A 21,644-nucleotide genomic window follows, 5' to 3' on the forward strand; every position below is an offset into this window, starting at 1 on the left:
TTAATATTCTTAAATGCATCTCTGAAATATACTCTTATTTGTTTATATTTATTCTTTGTGTAGACTTGGCTTATCGGCAAGCAACTCATATTGCAGAATTCAGAATAAAATAAAATGCTCATTATTTACCTTGATTTTAATAGTTATAAACCATAATAAACATAAATAGCTGTTTGTTCAAATTTCCCCCAATAAATAATGACAAAATTGTGTTTGCTGTAAAATACTGTTTGTTGTAAGTCACAGTTTGTAAAGACACTTTATTCATACAACAATTATCTTTTTTCCATTATTACAAAAAAATTAAATACAAAATAGTATGTAGCAGCAAAGAGCGACAGTAAATAGCAATAATGCCTAACTAGTTTGCTTAGACTACAGCAAGTCCAAGATGGGTACTTGCTCCTTATTTTTATGAACTAAAATTGTCCCATTATTTTTCTTTGCAGTTTTTCTTCACATCTTTTGGTGCCAGGGATAGAAGTTACCTCAGTATATTTAGGTTGTGGCAGAACGTATTATTAGAAAAGGTAAGTGTTTATGATAGAGGCAAGTGCTTATTGTAGTAAGATCCTTTAATGTGCACTTAAACAGAATTTATGAAGAGCTTTTTTATTTTGAATATGATTTTGACTAAATTTTTGAAATTCTAAGAAGAAGCTTCAAGCAAAACAAGAGGAATAGTTACAAGTGAATATGTTAAGTGTAACCCCCAGATGGCCATCAAGAAAATATTTTTTAAATATAATAAAAGAAATATCAAAAGACTGAAAATATTACCTGAGAAAATACATATTTGAAACACAAGGAGCCAATAGTGCTAGAATAAAAGTGCACAAGAATATGACATGGAACATAGATTATTAAATAGATCATTAAACACTGGTTTATTAGATACTTTAATCAACAGGCAGTGGTTGGTAAAAAGAAGAAAATATATGTTCCAACTATATGCTATGTGTATATAGTTGATTCAAAGACAACTAGACAAATTAGATTCAAAGGTACTGAGAGTAAAGAAAGGAAAATGACATTCCATGCACATAGTAGCCATAAAAGAACAGAAGTGATTATAGTAATAACAGACAAGATAGATTTAAAGATCAATATTAATAGCAACAAAGAAGAGTGTTTGATAGTGATAAAAGGGGCAATTTATCTGGAATTCCTAGCAATCATAAACATATATACATCTAGTAACAGACCCCTAAATTATAGGAAGCAAATACTGACAGAATTGAAAGAACAAAAAGTGAATTTCAGCAATAATAGTTGGAGCCTTCAGTACCCCACTTTTAGAACAATGAGATGATGACTAGAACAATGAGATGGATGGTCAGCCTGGAAGTGGAAGACTTGAATAACCCTGTAAACTTAATCAGAAAAAATCCCTGTGATACTCTGCCCAATAACAGCAGAAGATACATCTTTCTCAAGGGCACATAAACAGTCTCTGGAGAATTCAAGCACCTATAGTATTTAGATGCCAATAGAATATTCACCTCTGACAGGACAAAAAAAAAAAGTGATACAAAGGAAAGATCATTTTGTATTTATATATACAAAATAGTTAGGATAAATTTACAGCTACTTTCATTTAATTCAATGAGAAGAAAGAGATGTACTAACAGTGTTTGAACAGAATATCCTGTCTGCTTCTTGTACTCTGGATAACCACTAAGAAGATAACAATGTACAGTGTATTGATTATCAAAACTGTCCTATTAATCAGCTGTGAAACTGTCTCATTCCTATTTATTTCTCAATTAAAAAAACAAAACCAGTCTCTGGAGTAGACCATAAGTAAGGATGTAAAACAAGCCTCAATACATTTAAGATAATTAAAATAATAAAATGTGTGGTCTGACTAAAATGCTGTGAAATTATACATCAATTTTGGGAAGTTCACTAGAAAGTGAAAATTAATAGGACACTCCACAGGAAGAAATTGAAGAGAAAGAGGGAAATGAGTTAAGTGAAAACAAAAATACGACATACAAAGACTTACGGTGTGCTACTGTTTAGAAGGAAAATTTTTAGCTATGAACAAATAATTTAAGCAAAATGATGCTCAGGAAATAACCAAAATCCATTTTAAGAAATTAGAAAGTGGAGGTCAAACTACATTTATTCCTAGCAGAATGAAGGAGATCATAAATAATAAAGATTATAGCAGAAATGAATGAAATAGATGATAAAGAAGAGACAATTGAAAGAAATGGAAAAAAATCAAAATTGGAAACTTTTTAGGTATTTGATCAATAAAAATTAAATTGGATATGAGAGTATTAACAATAGTACTGACTATAAAAATAAAAAGGTTAAAAATATGAAACATTTCTGATAATTGTATGCCAACAATTGGTTGCCTTAAAGGAAATGGAAGTCACAAAACTGACTCAGGGAGAAAAAGAAAATCAGAGCAAACACAACAGAGATTGAATTAGTAGTAAAAAAAAAAAAAAGCCTGTGTACAAAGAAAAGCCTGATGGCCAATGGCTTCATTGTTGATTCTATTAGGTATTAATAGTAGAGTTAGCATCAATCCTTCACATAGCATTCCAGAAGGTAGAAGGGGAAAATACTTTGCTCATGGTGTTTCCATTGTGCTTTGTTACTGGTATCAAATGAGAAGCATCACAAGAAAACTATAGATCCATATCCCTTATGAACAGACACATACCCTTTTTTCCCCCTCCCTTTTATGTATTTGGTACAGGGTAGCTGCTCAGACTCTTTAGTGATCCTCCTGTTTTCAGCCTTCCCAGTGCTGGGATTACAAGTGTGCACCACTACTCTCAGACTCAGGTAGGGCCAGGGAAGCATGTGGGACCAGAGATCGAACCCTGGTCCCTGCGCTTGCCAAAGCAGGTATTTAATCTGCTGAGCTATCTCACTGGCCCCACACAAATATTCTTTTTTTATTAATTATTTATTTATTTATTTTTGTGTGTGGCCAGCTCAGCCCACCAGGGGGCGGGGCTGGCTGGCATGTGGTGCTGGAGGATTGAACTGCGGTCCCTGTGCTTTGCTTGGCTTAGCTTGTTCTAAGTAGGTGCTTTAGACCACTGAGCCATTTCACCAGCCCAAATATCACATCTAATTGTTTTCCTTTTCCTTTTTTTTTTGGCGGAACCAGGGATTGAACTCAGGCCCTTGTGCTTGCCAGGGAAGCGCTTATTCTACTGAGCCATCTCTCTGGCCCCCCCACACAAATATTCTTAACAAAATTATTAGCATAATGAAATTCAGCAGCATATAAAAAGGTTATATGCCATTACTGGGGAGATGTATATAAGTCAAAGAAGCAGAGGGTAGGGAGCAAAGGAGCTGGTGTTGAAATGGAGAAATGTTAGCTAAAAGACACTAAGTTGCAGTTATACACCTATATTATTCAAGTAATGGAACTAAACAAAAAAAGGAGATACAGATGAATGTCTATTTTTGTATCTGTGTATTCAAAATGGTTAGGATAGGTATATAGTTACATTCTCTTAATGAATAGAGGGATTTGTTGTAGTAGTGTTTGTGGATAGGATATCATGTCTGCATCTTGTACAGCAATTAACTACTAGGAAGAATGTATGCAATGTGTTAATTATTGAAACTGTCCTACCAATTTGGTTTGAGACTGTCTCATTGTTATTTGTTTCTCAATAAAATTATGGGGGGAAAAAGACACTAGGTTTCAGTTATGCAAGATGAATGAATTCTGGAGATCTAATGTGCATCTTGGTAACTGTAGTGAACAAACTGTATTGTATACTTAAGATTTGCTAAGAGGATATGTTCTCATTATTAAAAAATGGAAAATAATATCTACATGAAGTGATGGGTATATATGTTAATTAACCAACAGGTTCTCTCTGTCTATCTCTCTGTGTCTCTCTGTCTCTCTCCCCTCCCTTACATATACATGATTATTTATTAATTAAACCTCAATAAAGCTGGAAAAAAATTAAACCTTGTTGAAGATGTAGAGAAACTGGAGCCCTCCAAAACATCGCTGTTGAGGTTGTAAAATAGTGCAGCCTCTTTGAAAAAGTTTCACAGTTACTCAAAAATGTTTCACAGAGATTACCACATAACCCAGCAATACACTCCCAGTATATGTGGATGAGAATCGAGAGTATATGTTCATGCAAAAACTTGTTCTCAGATGTTCACAGCAGCAATATTTATAATACTCAAAAGATTAGAAACAACTGTCCATCAACTAATGAATGGATACGTAAAAGATATTTCTATACAACAAAATAATAGTCAGCAGTAAAAAGCAGTGAATTGTTGATACGTGATACAACATGAATGACTTTTAAATGTTATGTAGCAGAAGCCAGTTACAAAAAAGTGCATATTATGTGATTCTGTTCTTAATAAATGTTCGGGATAGGCAACATAGAAATAGAAAGTAAAGTTTTTGCCAGGGGGAGGGATACATGGGAAGTGACTGGTAATAGTTTCTGATATTTGGATTGATGAAAATGTCCTAAAATTGGTGGTGAGTGTGCAGTTCTAGTCATATCAAACGCTACTGTACACTAGTGGTGAATTTTATGGTGAATTTAGTACAATAGAGTCATGTTGAAAAAAAAAAAAAGGTTAAGGAGAAAAGGGAAAGTTTCTGTCAGATAAATAAGGCTTCCTGCCCAGGGGTGTAGCTCAGTGTTCGACTCCCTTGTGCCATGTGGCAGGCCCTGGGCTCCATCCCCAGCGGTGCAATGTTGGCTTAGTACAGGTGGGAATGTTATTAACCTACCCTCTTCCCACTCCTCAGCCAAGCACTTCACTGAAGCGGCCATATTTGGGCATTTTTGGGTTGAATGGATTCTTGAAGTCAGATGCTGAGGACAAACGCTTTTATTTATTTATTTTTTTAAAAAATATTTTTATTGAGAAACAAATAGCAAAGAGACAGTTTCACAACCGATTACTAGCACATTTTCAATAATTAATACATTGCATATTGTTGTCTTAGTGGTTATTCATTGTACAAAATGCAGACCTGATATCCTGTCTCAAACACTATTAGAACAAACTTCTCTATTCATTGAATTAAGTGAATGGAGCTATATATGTATCCTAACTAGACAAGTGCTTTTAAATAGCACCTATACCAGATGCTTTCATTTTGCTACAGTGCAGGGATGAGGTGGTGGTGGAGGGTAAGATTGCAGGAATGATCTACAAGTCAAGACATGCGAGGTAGAGAGGTGAAAGGCTAAGCCCAGTTCCTGTAAGTCTAGGCGGGGCCCATAAGTCCCTTCTGGTGTTTGGTCTCTTGTCTGCACTGTGCCTTTGCCCCTGACTCAAGGGATGCCTGCCTAAGGACAATTTACTAGTGTCAGTCCCTGAGAACAGGACAGTGACAGGGTGTAGGCACACACAGGCCCTACTTCTCCAGTGCCCAGGCTAGGTCATGCTGCCAAGAAGTCTCCTCCACCCAGACAGGCTTTTTCCAGTTCAATCATTTTTCAGAATTATCATGTGCATTTTCACTAGTTCAGGCTGACAACTCCACTGTTGTCCTAGGAACCTAGCTCACCCTATCCCCAGACACCAAGTTGTTAAACGCTCTGGGGATTTCCACGTGCTTTCCTTTACTGTAAAAAGAAACAAGAGTCTGTAGCAACCTACTCTTAGTTATACTGGATTTGGGTGTCTGCCACAAATGACACTGTACTTATCACATGCAAGTATGTTGGAGACGTAACCTTATTAAAATGGATACTTCCAGGACAGTGCTAAATTCAGGTGTACAGATGAGATCCCCGTGTCATTTGTGTTCTTGTATTCCTTTGGATTATCCCAATCTTTGCATTATTTGTACCTTTCCATCTTTGGATTGTCTTTACTAATGTTGGTATGCAACTGTATTTCAAGTACACATTATATTCTTATTTTATTTAATCTTTCATCTGTTTATTTGGTATAATGTCTCACTGTGAAGCTTGGACTCATAGTAATCCTCCTGTCTCAGCTTCCCCAGTGCTGGGATTACAGGTGTGCACCACCATGTCCGGTTTCTGTGGCCGGCACAGAGTGCCTGGGGCTCCTGGGCTGGCATCCCATGCGGTACTGGGAATTGAACCTCAGTCCTTGTGCTTAACAGGCAGGTGCTTAGATCACTGAGCTATCCCCTCAGCCCTATATTTTCATTTTAATAAGCAAAATAATGTCCATTTTTCATCTGAAATAAGATGAAAAACAATATTTAAGCATATCATATATATTTCATACTATATAATGTTCTGATTTTAATTTTAAAATTCAACCAGAAAAATAACTAGAAAAACAGACAGAAAATGACCTTCCTTGGTCTTATTTAGGATATTTGAAGAACAATGCTAATGTCTATAATAATAGTAACACATTTATTAAGTATTAAGTGCCAAGCACAATAGGTACTTGGTACAGCATTGATATAGAATATACACTGTACCCTTAAAATTCTACAAAAATCAGACTGGGCGTGGTGTTTCTGAAAAAGAATGTTTTTAAAGAACCATGTTTTCATCTGTAAGACTCTTTTGATGCATTGCTCCAAAAGGCATGGTTTATTTCTGCTATTTGACCTAACATAAATCCTTACTGTTCAGACTTGTGTAAGCTGTCAATAGGTGCATGTATGTAGCATCATAATTTATAGTGTTTCAGTTTATATGATAACTTTCAAACTTTGTACTGGCTTTCTGCATAGTTTATTGAGTTATTTGGGATTTGTGGGGCTAGAGTGAAGGAGTAGCACCAGTCTGTGATGCAGATAGTTGATGTTTCCAAGGCTCTTGTAATGAACTACACAACAGTGGTTCACATAAGTCCCAGACACTTTTCCATCCAATACATTAGCTCTTTTTGTTTAAGCTATCACTGTGCCACACCAGAGCCAACCTGTCAGTCTTGCCTCTTTTGTTTTTATATTCTGTGTCTCTTTTTAAAAGTTTTTATTTTCATTAGTATGTCTTCTTAGTATGTAGTGTTTATATTCCTTGTGTGGAGTTGGCATCTTAATTAGAGTTGGCATCTTAATTCCTTTTTCCATCCCTGTCCCTCTATCCCACTGTCTCTTAATCCCTTTCCCATTTAGGAGGGATTGGTGTCCCTATTTCCTATAATGTTGTACCTATCTTTTATTTTGTTCTTTATTTATAATTCAGGTTTCTTCTATAAGAGACACCATGCAATATTTAGGCACGTGTGTCTGATTTATTTCACTTAACATTTATCATCTCAAGGTGTATGCATTTTCTTACAGATAACTCAAGTTTTTCTTTATGGAAGAGTAGCACTGCATTGTGTGTAAGTGCCACATTTGCTTCATTTATTTGTTGATGGACCTACAGTATAGGCTGCTTCTAAGATTTAGCTATGAATGGTGGTACTATACACATTTGTATATTACTATGATATGAGAACTTCTAACTGTTTTGGGGAAACCTAGAAGGAGAATAACTGAGCCAAATGGAATTTCTAGTTTTAGACTTTGAAGATCCCCATACTGATTTGCAAGGTAGTCTTACTAGTTTACACTTTCACCAACAGTGTAGGAGGCTTCCTTTTGACCCGCATCACTTTCAGCATTTATCATTATTTGATTTATCACCTTTGGTGATGTCCATTCTTTCTGGAGTAAAATGGAATCTCAGTGTTGTTTTAATTTGCAGTTCTCTAATGGCCAGTGATGCTGTACATTTCTTGTATTTACTGTCCATTTGTACTTCTATGAAGGATCTACTCATTTCATGTGTTTTGATTTTTGATTAGGTCTTTTAAAAATGTCTATTTTAAAGAGGAAAAAACCCCAAATTCAAAACAATAGGAAGGTAACAGTGGTTAACAAATTGTATTTTGTTATCTTTAAATTGCTTAGAGTACAAGATATAGCCATGTAATTGTTCAAACAATATTAGCACAGACCTTTTTTTCTTTTCTTTTTAAAAATTTAAAAAAAAAATATTTATTGATTGGATACAGGATCTCACTATGCAATGCAGCCATGTAGTGATCCTCCTGTCTCAGCCTCCCCAGTGCTGGGATTACAGTGTTCACCATTATGCCTGGTTTGGGTGGCTGGCATAGTTTGTGGTACCGGGGATCGAACCTGGTTCCTTGCTGTTGCCACACAGGCACTTAGACCACTGAGTTATCTCCCCAGCCCAGACCATTTTTTTTTTCAATGAACTAAGAGACTCAGTGGCATAGTACATGCCTGGCAAGGTCCTTAGTTGATTTGCAGTACCAAGAATCCACCATACCACAAAACAAGTAACTAAGAGAAATTAATAACTATCTTAACTATTGTGTGTATTTTACTTATTATTATTATTATTATTATTATTATTTTGCTTTTCTCTTCCTTCTTTTTTCCATTTCTCCAACCCTGTTTCCCTTTGAACAGTTTCTTCCCATTTTATTGTATTATATCTATTGTATGTTTTGGATCTTCTTGTGTACCCTTTGAACTTCTCACACTAGGGAAACAATAAGATGTTTACATATATTCATTTATTAATTTCACTTATGAGTATAGGTTCAAGTTGTATCCACTTACCTATAAAGGTCTCCAGTTTATCCTTTTTTGGCTAATACTCCTTTATATGAAAACACCACATTTAAAAAAAATCTATTCCTTGATTGATGGTTACTTTGGTTGCTTCCAAGATTGAGCTATCACAAATTGTGCTGCTATAAACTTGGGTGGACATTGCTGTGGTACCCAGAAGAGGGCTAACTGGGTCAAATGGGACCTTTAATCCTAGTATTTTGAGGAATCTCCATACTGTTTTCCATAGTGGTTGTACCAATGGAGAAGGATTCCTTTTTCCCTGCAGCCCCATCTGTATTTGTTATCAGTTGATTTCGTGATGATAGACATTCTTTCTGGGGTGAGATGGAATCTCAGTGTTGTTTTAATATTTGCATTTCTTAAATGACCAGTGATTGCTTGGGTCTTTATTTATTTTTAAGTTTATCAGTTATTTAATTTGGTTCTTTGAAGATAAATTCCATTTGTCAGAGTAAAAATGGATCGCAGGTAGCCCTGGAGCTGAGGAAAAGCTTTGACTTTTTCTAAAATCTGTGAGTCCACCACTTTCTGATCTACCTTCCACTGCTCTGAAATCTGGTATTTCTTTCTCAGTGTCAAAGATCTCAGCCTCCTGATGTCTGGGTTTTCACAGCTTCTTCTTCTTGAAATAAGCATCAGTGAGGTGTTTGGGGATTTTCACTTTGCTGATATCAGTTTTTATAGAGGTGGCAATGACAAATTTCTGGTATGTTCTTCGTTGAGGAACACGATTAAGACTAAGAGGCCTAGTCACAAATAGCAAGCCACTGGCCAACTGATTCAGGAAGACCACTCTCTTGCCTGTGTGATGCCCGGTCAGGATGATCAAGATGGTGCCGGAAGTGATGCTAGCTCGAAGTTTCCGCACATGCTGACTGAAAGGTTTCTTGCCATTCCCCATAGCTTTCAGGCACATCTTCAGTAGGGTAGTATCTAGGCATTTTTTGAAGCTTAACCACTCAGGTACCTCCATTCTTGTCCCCCCAGATTGGTTTTGTGATTGCAGCGAGAACTTTCTCCTTTTTCTTCTCAACTTTTGATTTAGCAGCTGTATGCTTTCTCTTGTACAAAGCCTTTCTGGAATATGTAGCAGATTGGGAGTGTCTACCAATTCCTCTAACCAGGACAGGATTTCAGCTGCAGTGGGGCTGCCCCTTCTCAGACTTTTTTTTGCCTTTACCTTACCTTTTTACCAGTACCACTGGCAGCAGTCTTCTTGGCTTCAGGTTTCTTCTCTTTAGTGTCTGGCTTCTCAGTTTTTTCACCCATCATCCTGCAAGATGGGAAAAAAATGGGTCTTTTATTTTGGAGGATCTAATTTTTTTTTTTTCAGTACCGGGGATTGAACTCAAGACCCTGCACTTTCCAGGCAAGTAAGCACTTTTTCTACTGAGCTATCTCCCCAGGACCAAGGATCTAATATTTTGAGTTCTTAATATATTCCAATAACGAGTCTTATAGCTGAGGAAGAACTGGCAATTTTTTTTTCCCATTCTGTAGGTTGTCTTTTTACTCTTAGTTGTTCCTGTTGCTCTGCAAATGCTTTTTAATTTAGTATGATTTCATTTGTTGATTCTTGGTACTATTTCCTGTGCAGCTGAGGTTCTGTTCAGATTGTCCTTCCTACACCTATGAGTTAAAGTTACTTATTTTACCTTCTAACAGCTTAAGTATTTCTCTTTCACAGTTCTTACACCCATTTTGATTTTAGTTTAATACATGGTGCATGATGTTGATCTAGATTAATCTGCATGTTGGCTAGTCATTTTCCCTTTTACTAAAGAGGCTGGGCTGGGCAGAGTGTCACACACCTGTAATCCCAGCACTTGGGAGACTGAGGCTGGGCTGCAAAGCGAGTTCAAGGCCAGCCTAACTGCATAGTGAAACCCCATCTCAAAAAGACAAAAAATAAAAATAAAAAAAAAAAGCTGTCTTTCCCCCAGTATGTGTTTTTGGCTCCTTTGTCAAAACTCAAATAGTTGAGTGAGCTTTGGTTGTTCTGCTTGCTCTTTTCTGTTCCATTGGTCTTCCTGTTCATGTCCCCTCCACAATACTATGCTGTTTTTATCACTGTAGCTTTGTAATATTACTTCAAGTCCCTTTTCACTCTTGTTTCCCAGATTACTTTTGGTAGGCCTTTTCTGGTTGTTGTGTGTGCGTGTGTGTATTTAGTACAGGGTCTACAGGGTCTCACTACTAGATCAGACTTGTGGTGATTCTCCTGTTTTCAGCCTCCCAAGCACTGGGACTATAGGTGTGCATCACCACGCCCAGTTTCAATGGCTGTCTCAGTGAGCCCCAGGGCAGGGCTGGCATGGCAGACCAGGGATTGAACCCCCGCCCCTGAGCCTACCTAAGTAGATGCTTTAATCCGCTGAGATATCTGGCCAGCCCTCCTTTTTTGTTTCTTTATAAATTTTAGTATTTTTTATCCAGTTCTGTGAAGAATGCTATTGCTATTTTGTTTATAATGACATTGAATCTGTTCATCAATTTTGGAAGCATGGCTATGTGGAATATATTGTTACTGCCTATCTAGCAACAGGGGATATTTTTCCATTTTCTGATGTCCTGTTGGATTTCTTTTCTCAGTACTGTATTTTTTGGTCTAGAGTCTTTTATATCCTAGGTTAGGTTAATTTCTAAGCATTTACTTTTTCTTGGTGCTATTGTAAATAATATTTTTTGAATTTCTTGGTGAATTCATTATTGGTGTAAGGAACATACTGATTTTTATGCTGATTTTGTATCCTGCCACATTGTTGAATTTATTCATTAATTTATTCTAGGAGTCTTTTGGTGAAATATTTTGAGTCAGCTGTATAGAGGATAATGTCGCTCACAAGTAATGATAATTTGACTTCTTCATTTCCTATATATATCTTTTTAATTTTTTTCTCTTGCCTGCTTGTTTTTATTAATGCTTTCAGTTTTTCCTCATGTAGTATGATGTTAGATATAGGTTTGTCATGAATGACTTTCATCAAATTGAGATAAGGTTCTTCTTTTTTTTTCTTCTTTGAGACAAGGTATTACTAGGTATTCCAGGCTGGTCGTGAACTCATAATGCTGTCCAGGCTGGTGTCAGACTCCTGGTGATCCTTCTGCCTGAGCATTTTTTTTTTTTTTTTTTGGTGGTACCAGGGATCGAACTCAGGACCTTGAGCTTGCCAGGCAACCACTTATTCCACTGAGCTATCTCCCTGGCCCCTGCCTGAGCATCCTGAGTGCTGAGATTGATTACAGGTATGCACTGCCTTGCCCAGTGAGATAAAGCTCATATTTATTTATTTATTTGGTACAAGATCTCACCACACAGCTCAAATTTGTAGTGATCCTCCTAACTTAGTCTCCCCAGCTCTGGGATTACAGGCATGTGCCTGGTTCTGGTGGCCAGTTTGTTGTGGGGCTGGCTCAGTGTTCTGTACTGGGTATTGAACCCAGGTCCTTGCACTTGCCAGGTAGGCGCTTAGACCACCAAGCTATCTCCTTGGCCAGAGATAAGGCTCTTTTATACCCATTTTCTTTAGTGTTTTTATCATGAATGGATGTTGGATTTTAGTCAAATGCTTTTTCTGCATCTATTGAGATAATCATGTGAATTTTGTCCTTCTATTTATGTAATATGTTACACTTATTGATTTGCTTCTTGTTTTTATATGATTTTAATATAAGGAATGGTTTTACATATTTATTTATGGTTTTGGTTTTACATTTTTAAATGGCTAAGAAATAAAAATATTTCATGAAAATTAGAAATTATATAAAATTTGAATTCCAGTGACCACAAAGTTCTGTTGGAACACAGCCATGATTATTTGTTTATGTTCTCAATTGCAGCAGCAGAGTTGAATATTTGGAATAGTTATATAGTGCACAGAACTTGAGATATTAACTATATAGCTCTTTACAGAAAATTTGTGAAATCCTGCACAATACTACAAAGAAAGATATGTGTTTTTTTAAAAATATATATATATATTTAAAACTTACTTTAATTTTATATTTAAAACTTATTGCCCTCAGAATTAAAATTTAATATTCTCTATAGGGACCATGTAGTCTGGCTCCAGCCCACCATTCCAGTCACACTTCAGAGTCTTCTAGTAAATGTTTTGCATTTTTTGTGCACTGAATCTTCAAAGATGTCCTTTCTAACTAAAGCTTGTGACTCCCTACTTTTCACCACCTGTTCAAACTGAGACTCATCATAAGCCTAAAGCCAGGTCCTTTCCTTCACTGTCTATTACATTTAACACATCTCCTTTATAACACTTGTTGTAACAATTCTTTGTTCTATTTCTGTTCTCCTTGCTTGACTACACACTTCCAGAGTACGGTCCATGGCTGTTTTGTTCACTGTTACACATCTAGCAACAAAGTTGTCTTCACCATATTAGTGGGTTATGATGTGCTTTCATTTACCACGTATAGTCTAGAACTGTTAGGGTATAAGCTTCTGTCAAAGTTAGTATTAATTGTGCCTCTTCACTGTCAGTAGTAGGGCATCTTGGATAATTATGCATCATATGTAGCAGAGGCTCAGTATATACTTCTTGAATGATGCAGCTTAACAGAATTTCAGTGACTTACAATTATGCTAAATCAAGGTGTACTTTTAGATATATTGGTCATGCTGAATTTTTTTTTTGTCAGTGGAAAATGGAAATAATACCTTTTAAATTTTCTAATACTAGGAGAAAATATCATACCATGTCTTCTAAGTAGATTGTAAGTCAAAGATACGGCATAAATCTTAAAACAAAAATTAAGAGTAAACAATATTCAGAAAATTAATTAAATAGTAATTAAATATTTCAAATCAGTTCAACTAAGAAAAAGTTTTCATGATAGTAAAGTATTACTGAGAGTAAAACATAACATAAATACTGGAATGGCAAATATATGACCAGCACTTCTAACAGTTTGGAGATAGGATATCACACAAAATTCTAGTATGTCGTGAACACGGACAGTGTCCATGACATTTACTGGTGAACAGGTGTCACTTGTGGGACTGAGCTACTGCTATTTCCTTGATAGCTACCCTGTAGACCTGGATAGAATCATAACCCATAAGGTGCAGGAGAACTCCATTCGTGGAGTATGCTGATAGAAATATTTTGCTGCTCTATACAAAAGAATAATTGAAATACTGCTTTTCTATACTTCTTTTTCTCCTGTGTTTAATTGTTTGCCCTATTTGGTGGGTTCTTTCCACTCTCATTCATGGAGTTGTGGTCCTTTTGATTCCTCTCTAGAATATCTTTTAGTAGTCTATGTAGGGTTGGCTTTGTCATCATGAAATTCTTTAGTTGTTCTTTGTTATGGAAGTATTTCACTTCTCCATTAAACTTGAAAGAGAGTTTTGTGGGGTATATCAGTCTGGATTGGAATTTGTTTTCTTGCAAGACTTGTACCTTGCTCCATGTTCTTCTTGACGTGATGGTTTATGAAGAGAAATCTGCCTTTATTCTGATGGGTTTTCCTTTAAATGTGATCTGTTTCTTTTCTCTAGCAGCTTTTAGTATACTATTCCTGTGCTGAATTTCTGGGATCTTGATTATTGTATGTCTGGGTGTTGTTTTAATTGGGTTGATGTTATTTGAAGTTCTATATGCTTTGGTTACCTGAATGTCAGATTGTTGCCCCATATTTGGGAAATTTTCTGCTATTACTTCTGTCCATATTCTTTCTTTATCGTTTGTATTGACTCCTTCTTTCTCACTGATGCCTATTAGTTTTACATTGTTCATTGTTGCATTGTCTTGCAGATGTTGAATTATTTTTTCCTGCATCCTCATTGTTTTTAAGAGATCTTTTCTTACTTTTCCACTAGCTGCAACGGTGTCTTCAACGTCTGAAAATTTATTTTCACTTTCATTCAAACGGTTTTGCCAGCTTGTGATTGAGGTTTTAATTTCCTGTGTATCACTTTAGATCTGCATTGTGCATTCTGTTTCTTACCTGTATTGCTCATTCAAAGATTCCATCATTTTTCTATTCTCTTCTATTTTTTTTTTTATCAGTGTCTTCTTTAGAAGCACATAGTACTTCTTTCATTATAGTTATCATGTCTTTTTTTTACTTTGGTGATTATTTCTGATCTAATTTCCTCTATACCTTTCTGCAGTTGTTTCTTTACTTCAGATGCTATTATTTTAGAGATTTCAGGTGTGTGATTTACAATTTCTTCTATGCTAGTGTCTCCTGCCTTTGTTCTGGGTGGGTTTGGGACCTGAGAATGCATTTTACTCCTTCTCTTTGTCATTTTGTATAGCACTGTCTTTTGACCTTTGGTGTAAAGCTTTGCTAGAGTTATTACCTTAGCACCAGGTCCAGATCAACCAAGTTCAAACTCATCCAGGTGGGTGTGGTTTGGGTCTGGCCGCTGTGCTCCACTTCTTCCTGCTGCAGCCCTTGGAGGTGAACCCTCTATGCCACTCTGGCAAGATGTTCTGCTTCTGGATCGGCTGTGTGGGACTTACCTCTAGCCTCTCTGCAGGAAGTTCTGCCTCAGGGTTCCACACCTGGGGCCTGTCTGATGGAGAAAGTTCCACTTACATGCTGTGCCTGAGCTCTGGGTCAAATTGATACAGGGAAACCTCCAAATGACACAGGGAGAAAAACTGATCTCCCAACCTAAAAGATACCTGGATGAATTCGTGTTCTCTAAAACCGAAGAATGAATTTTGGGAACAAACGGAGGTTATGAGCAGAATATATTTATTGAGGGAAAAAAGCTCCTGTCTGAAAGAAGGAGAGGAGGGGGTCCCTAAGTGGGTTGTTCTCTGGGAAGCTGTCTCTTCCAGGGACCTTTATAAAGTAAAAGGCATGTGGTGAGGTGGGTCTAAGGTGGTGGAGAAGACGTGGGAACTCACTTATATGAGCATGAGGTGGGAGTAAACTATGGTCAACCAAAGGGGTTACAAGCACCATCGCTCAGGTAAAATTGATTAAATCCAGTACCAAATGAGGAAGTGAGTCACCTAGCAGGTGGGTATGACTATGGGACAGGGTCTCTTTCTGTTGGGGGTTGGGCTAGTGATTCATTTGGGCTCTTTCAAGGTGATTGGGTACCTATTTAGAATATCAATCCTTGATGCCCATCCCTAAGGGAAGTATGTAACTGTATTTCCTCTTTTGTCTTGGTCTTGAGGTGTGGCCCATATGGGAGTGTCTGTCTCTTCCAAGTTGGAAGATGACCTTGTCTTCCATCTTGTCCCCTTGAGAGCCTGGCTCTGTCTAACTGCCTATAATATTTCTGTCTAATTCAGCTGCCTACAACAAAATAAGGATCCAATGGGCTCCAGGTGGTCCCACTCACACGCTGGGCCTGGGTCAAATGATGATCCAGCAGGCCCTGTGCGGTCTCACACCTAGCCTGGGTCGAATGGATCCAACAGTCTCATTCATGCAGGGCCTGGGTTGAATGAGGACCTGGTGGTCCCCGGCCAGTCCCACTCACATGCTGGGCCTCAGTTGAATGAGGATTTGGCAGGCACCAGGCAGTCTTACTCACGTGCTGGGACTGGGTCGAATTCATGCTGGATTATAATATCTGTTTTTTCTCTTTTTCTTGTTGTCTTTTTTTTATATACCTCATTTACATACTGTGTTTTTCATACAGGATAAACAATGTGATATTTAAGATTGTGTGTCTGATTTACTTCACTTAACATTATGATCTCAAGAGGCACCCATTTTCCTACAAATGTTTTAAGTTTGTCCTTCTTCATAATAGAAGAGTATTCCATGATGTAAAAGTAACCTATTTTCTCATCTATTGGTAAATATACAGGCTACTTCCAAGATTTAGCTAGTATGAATTGTGCTGCTATGAACATGCTATTAAGTGTCTATCATGACATCTTCAGCTCTTTCAGAAAATTACCTTGAATGAGAATAGCTGGGTCAAATGGAAGTTTTAGTGTTAAAGTTTTGAGGGATCTCCATACTGATTTTCAAAGTAGTTGTACAGTTTATACTCCCACCAACATTGAAGAAATGATCCTCCCTACCACTACATCCTTTCTGACATGGGTTGATTTCTTGAAGATAGCCATTCTTTCTGGAGTGAGATGGAATGTTAATGTTATTTTAATTTGTGTTTAATGAATGGTCAGTGATGTTGAACATTGTTTTCACACATTTACCAGCCATTTGGACATATTTATCTGACAGTATTCATTTCAGATGCCCATTTTTTAAGCTTGGGTTTTTAAATTTGGAGAGCATAATTTTTTCAGTTCATTATGTATTCTAGGTATTAGTTCTGTGTCTGAGGTGGCTGAGAAAATGTTTTATCCATTCTGTAGGTCATATCTTCTTCTTTGTGTTGGTGTTTTTTGTTTTTTGTTTTTTTTTCTCTCTGAAGAAGCTCTTAAATTTGGTGTTAATACTTGGTATTTTTGTGCAATTGAGATTCTGTTCAGAAAGTCTTTGCTACAACTATGTTATGCTTGCATAATTTTGTCTCCTAGCATATTTTTTGTTTTAATTAGATCTTTGATCCACTTTTATTTTAGTTAAGCACATGGTGAGAGAAATGGGCCTAGGTGAGAGAAATTTGACCTATCAGTAGCCAGTTTTTTCCCAGCATCATTTGTTAAGGAAGCTACCTTTTAAACTCTACAGAAACCTACTTTGCCTTTTGTCAAAGATAAGGTAGCTAATACTGAATCTGATTATTAATTTCAGTAAGGTTTTGGTGGAACTTTTGGGGTCTTCTATGTATAGGATCATATCATCTGCAAATAATGATAATTTAACTTCTTCCTTTCCTATCTATATCCCTTTTATTTTTTTTTCTTATGTCTAATTGCTCTGGCTAATATTCCAAGAATTATATTGAATAGGAGTGGTGATAGTGGGCATCGTGGTCTTCATCCTCATTTTAGAGCTTTTCTACATTTAATATGATTGGTTGTAGGCTTACCATAGATGGCTTTTATCAGTTTGAGGTAAAGATCTTTTATTCCAATTTTCTTCAGTGTATGTACATTGAATAGATGTTGGATTTTATCAAATGTTTTTTGTGTCTATTGAGATTATCATGTGATTTTTATCCTTGCTTCTCTGTAGGTGGTATGCTACATTTATTGATTTGTGTATGTGGAACCATCCCTGTATCCCTGGGATGACAATTGGGTCATGGTATATAATCTTTTTGATGATTTGCTGCATTCTGTTTGCCAGTATCTTATTGAGGATTTTTGCTTCTGTGTTTATTAAAGATGTGGCCTGTAGTTTTCTTTTGGAGTTAGGTCTTTTTCTGATTTTTGAACCAGGTAATGTTTGCTTCCCTGAATGACGTTGAAAGTACTGCCTCCCTTTCCATTTCTTTAAAGAGTTTGAGGAGTACTTAGAGTTTTGTCTAAACTTCATGTGTGATTCAGCAGTGATTCTGTCAGAACACGGGCTTTTCTTAGTTCGTAGCTTTTGTATTGCCTTATTTCTGGTAGTATTGGCTCATTCAGGATTTTTGTACCTTCTTGGTTCAGCTTTGGTAATTCATATGTATCTAGGAATCTATTCTTTTCTGCTGAATTCTTCATTTTATTGAAGTACAGGTTCTCTAAATAGCTGATGATGATCTGGATTTCTGTATTGCAGTTTCACTTTATTAAATGTATTTAGTACAGGATCTACTGGGTCTCATTACACAAATCAGACTTGCAGTGATCCCCTGTTTTCAGCCTCCCGAACACTGGGATTACAGGAGTATGCCCCCACGCCCAGGCTCATTTACAGTCTCAGTGCACCCCGAGGATCAAACCCTGGTCCCTGTGTCTGCCTAAGCGGGTGCTTTAATCTGCTGAGCTTTCTGGCTGGCCCTACCTTTCTCATTTCTAACAGTTTCTCTATTTTGTTTATTCATTGAAAGAACCAATTCTTCAGTTCATTGCTTGTGTGTATTTTAAAATCTCAATTTAATTAATTTCTACTCTGATCTTTGTAATTTTCTTTTTTTGGACTTCTAAGTACAAAAGGATTGCTCCTGTTTTTTTCTGGCACCTTGTGGTACATCATTACATTATTTATTTAAATTTGCTCTGTTTTGCTGAAGTGAAAATTCACCATCATAAACTTCCCTCTCAGGACTGCTTTTGTTGTCTCATAGGTTTCCAAATGTTGTACTGGCACTGTAGTTTGATTATAGGAACTGTCCGGTTTGTTTTATTTCATCTGTGACTCATTTAAGAGGTTTTTGTTCAATTTCCATGTGTTTTCATAGTTTATGTGGTTTCTTTTGCCATTGATTTCTAGTTTCATTGCAGTATGATCTGATTATATGGGTAGGATAATTTGGATTCTTATGCATTTATTTAGGAATCTTTTATGGGCTAGTATGTGGTCCATTTTGGAGAGAGTTTCATGTGCTGCTCTTGTTGGATGGAACACTGTAGATGTTGAAGTAAGTCCCTATGTTTGAAGGTTTGATTCAATTCTTGCATTTCTTTGCTGATTTTCTTGTCTGGTTGATCTATGGATTTGTAACACAATTTTATTTTATGAAGTTGGGTGTATTTGATGTGCATATTTTTCCCTTAGCCAATACATAGTGATCTTTGTCTCTTCTAATCAGTTTTAGCTTGACAACTATTTTATCTGAAATTAAAATAGCTACTCCTCCTTTTTTCCAGATTCCTAGTGCATAGAACATTGTTTTCCATCCTTTGTGTTTTAATCTCTGAATTTCTTTTTGAATTAAATGTCTTTCTTGTATACTGTATTTTATTGGGTTTTGTTTCTTGATCTAGTCTGCCAGTATGTGTCTTTTGATTTGGGCACTGAGAGTGTTCACATTGAGAACTATTATTGAAAGATAGTAACCTAGTTCATTATTGCATTATTTTTCTGTTGCTGATTTCCATATTTTTTTTTCTTTTGCTTTGTTGCTCATCCCACCAGGTTTATTTATTCTTTATGACTTATTGGTATTGTTGGCTTCATTGTCTCTTTAGGCTATCCTTCAGAATTTTTTGTAATGCTGGTTTAGTGATTATGAATTTCTTGTAGTGCTTCTTGTCATAGAAATACTTTATTTCTCCATAAGTTTCAAAGGGAAGTTTTGCAGTATATTTACTTTGGAGTTGGAATTTTCATATATGGCTGGAAACATTTCAGTCAAAGCCCTCCTGGCATTTTAAGATTTGTGTAGACAAGTCTTTTGTAATTCTAGTTGGCTTGTCTTTATATGTGAGTCATTGCCCTTCTCTAACAGCTTGTAACATTTTGTCCCTTTGTGAATTTCTGTTGCTTTGAGTATAATGTAGCATGGAGAGGTTTTCTTCTGATGATGATGGCTATTTGGTGTTCTATATGTCTCATTTAACTGTATGTTTTTATCTTTCCCTATATTTGGGAAGTTTCTGCATTATTTCTCTGAATAAGTTTTTTATTTCATTTGTATTTTCTTCTCCATTAAGGTCACAGAAAATTGTTCCTTGAAACTCTCTCTCTTTGCTTGGTTCTATGCAGCTCTCTGATTTATAATCAGCCTTCCAAGGTGTTCAGCACCTTGTGTAGTAGGATGAAAGATTTCTGATCATCAGAGCAGAATGTATTCCTAGTATGTGTTAGTATATTTCCTGTGGAGTGAGTACATGCAGTCCGTGAGTGTGTTTTATTTAGATCAGCCTGTCTGGGCCCAAGTCTAGGATACTGACAGTGCTGAAGCTGTTTTTCTAATAGTGGTCAACTTACAGAGTTGATATCACCTTCTGAGACCTTTCAGAATAGGGATATATGAGAACAACTCAATCTCATTAACTCCTTCCTTCTGCCCACTTTCTAATGTTCCTTCTTTTTGGAGTTACTTAAAAATATAGAAGATTTCTAGCAGTTTATAAATATAATAAGTGCAACATTCAAACCCACCTTAAAAGTAAAGTTAAAATAAAGGTAGTCACTTTTGCTACATAATATAGCTTGACAAGGTAGGAGCATTTGTATTCTGATATTGTTCCCTTTTTGTCTTTTTGGTTGGCAGAACTCTTCCATGTGTTTTCCTTGGTCAGTGAACCATACCGACTGTAGCTCAGTCATCCAAGCCAGAAACCTGGGCATATCCTTGATTCTTACCTCTTCTTTGCTAGCCTTACCTGTCACCAAAGTCCTCATCCTTATAGTCTCAGACATGTTTGTTCTCATTCTGTGTCTTGAATTTTTACCTAAGTAGTTGTAGTTTAAAAGTATCTTTTGAATACATAACTCAATTTTTTCTTCTTTTAAAATTATTTTATTAATTATTATTATTATCTTTATTAATTCTGCATGTGTGTATCTGGTAATCTGAACAAATAATTTGAAGGCAATATTATGCAATATAGCAACCATTTTTGAATTCCTATTATTTTGTGTAGTGAAATTCTGTATTATTTCTAAGGGTTTTTTTTAAACTATTTTTTTAACATTCTTTTTAAGAGATAAATTTTTTTTTTTTGGTACTGGAGATTGAACTTAGAACCTTGTGCTTGCCAGGCAGGGGCTTATGTCACTGAGCTATCTCCCTGGCCCCTAAAAAAAATTTAAAGAAAAGAAAACACAAGCCTAAAGTTGTTACTGTCCTACCTTTAACCATTAGGTGACTTGTTTTCTTTGTAATGTAAAGTTCTTCCTAAAAGTCTGTTCACAGACCCTTTTCTCTCCTTCCCCTCAACACACACTCTCTGGTCTTGCTTACCTGGCTCACCTGATGATTTAATTTCTGTGTGTTGACATATGCCATGCATATGCTCCTCACACACTTACCTTGACTTGTCACAGGATTGGACTCCTGTGTACACCCCCGCCATTTTGATATACATGACATCATTCTCTTTGGACTTTCCTTTCACAACTTTGGAATTTCCCTCAGTATTTCTGCTGGACATTCCTCTAGTGAGCCTTTGCATGTTAGACTTGCTTGGGGTTTATTTTAGGTTCTGTTTTCCCTCTTAAATGTAAATTTAGCTCTGCCCTATATAGCAGTTGTTTGCTTTGCTGTAAGAATTTTTTTTTTAAGTGAGCAAGAGAGTTGGATAAATATCAAATAACAGTATCTTTTGTTGTAGCTATTTGATCCCCAAAGGAA

General features: G+C 36.4%; 1 protein-coding gene across 2 annotated transcripts in view; it reads left to right on the forward strand.

Annotated features, from left to right (window-relative positions):
- The first annotated feature begins 454 nt into the window (after positions 1-454).
- LOC101574513 (GRAM domain-containing protein 1C) overlaps positions 455-21,644 on the forward strand; it is a 56,381-nt gene continuing 35,191 nt past the window's right edge. For both annotated transcript variants that reach the window (XM_023717649.1, XM_023717650.1), the window contains exon 1: positions 455-530. The gene's annotated coding sequence lies outside the window, so the exon portion shown is untranslated. The remainder of the gene's footprint in view (positions 531-21,644) is intronic.

Source organism: Octodon degus, unplaced genomic scaffold, assembly GCF_000260255.1.
Source record: "Octodon degus isolate 3935 unplaced genomic scaffold, OctDeg1.0 scaffold00053, whole genome shotgun sequence".
NCBI lineage: Eukaryota > Metazoa > Chordata > Mammalia > Rodentia > Octodontidae > Octodon > Octodon degus.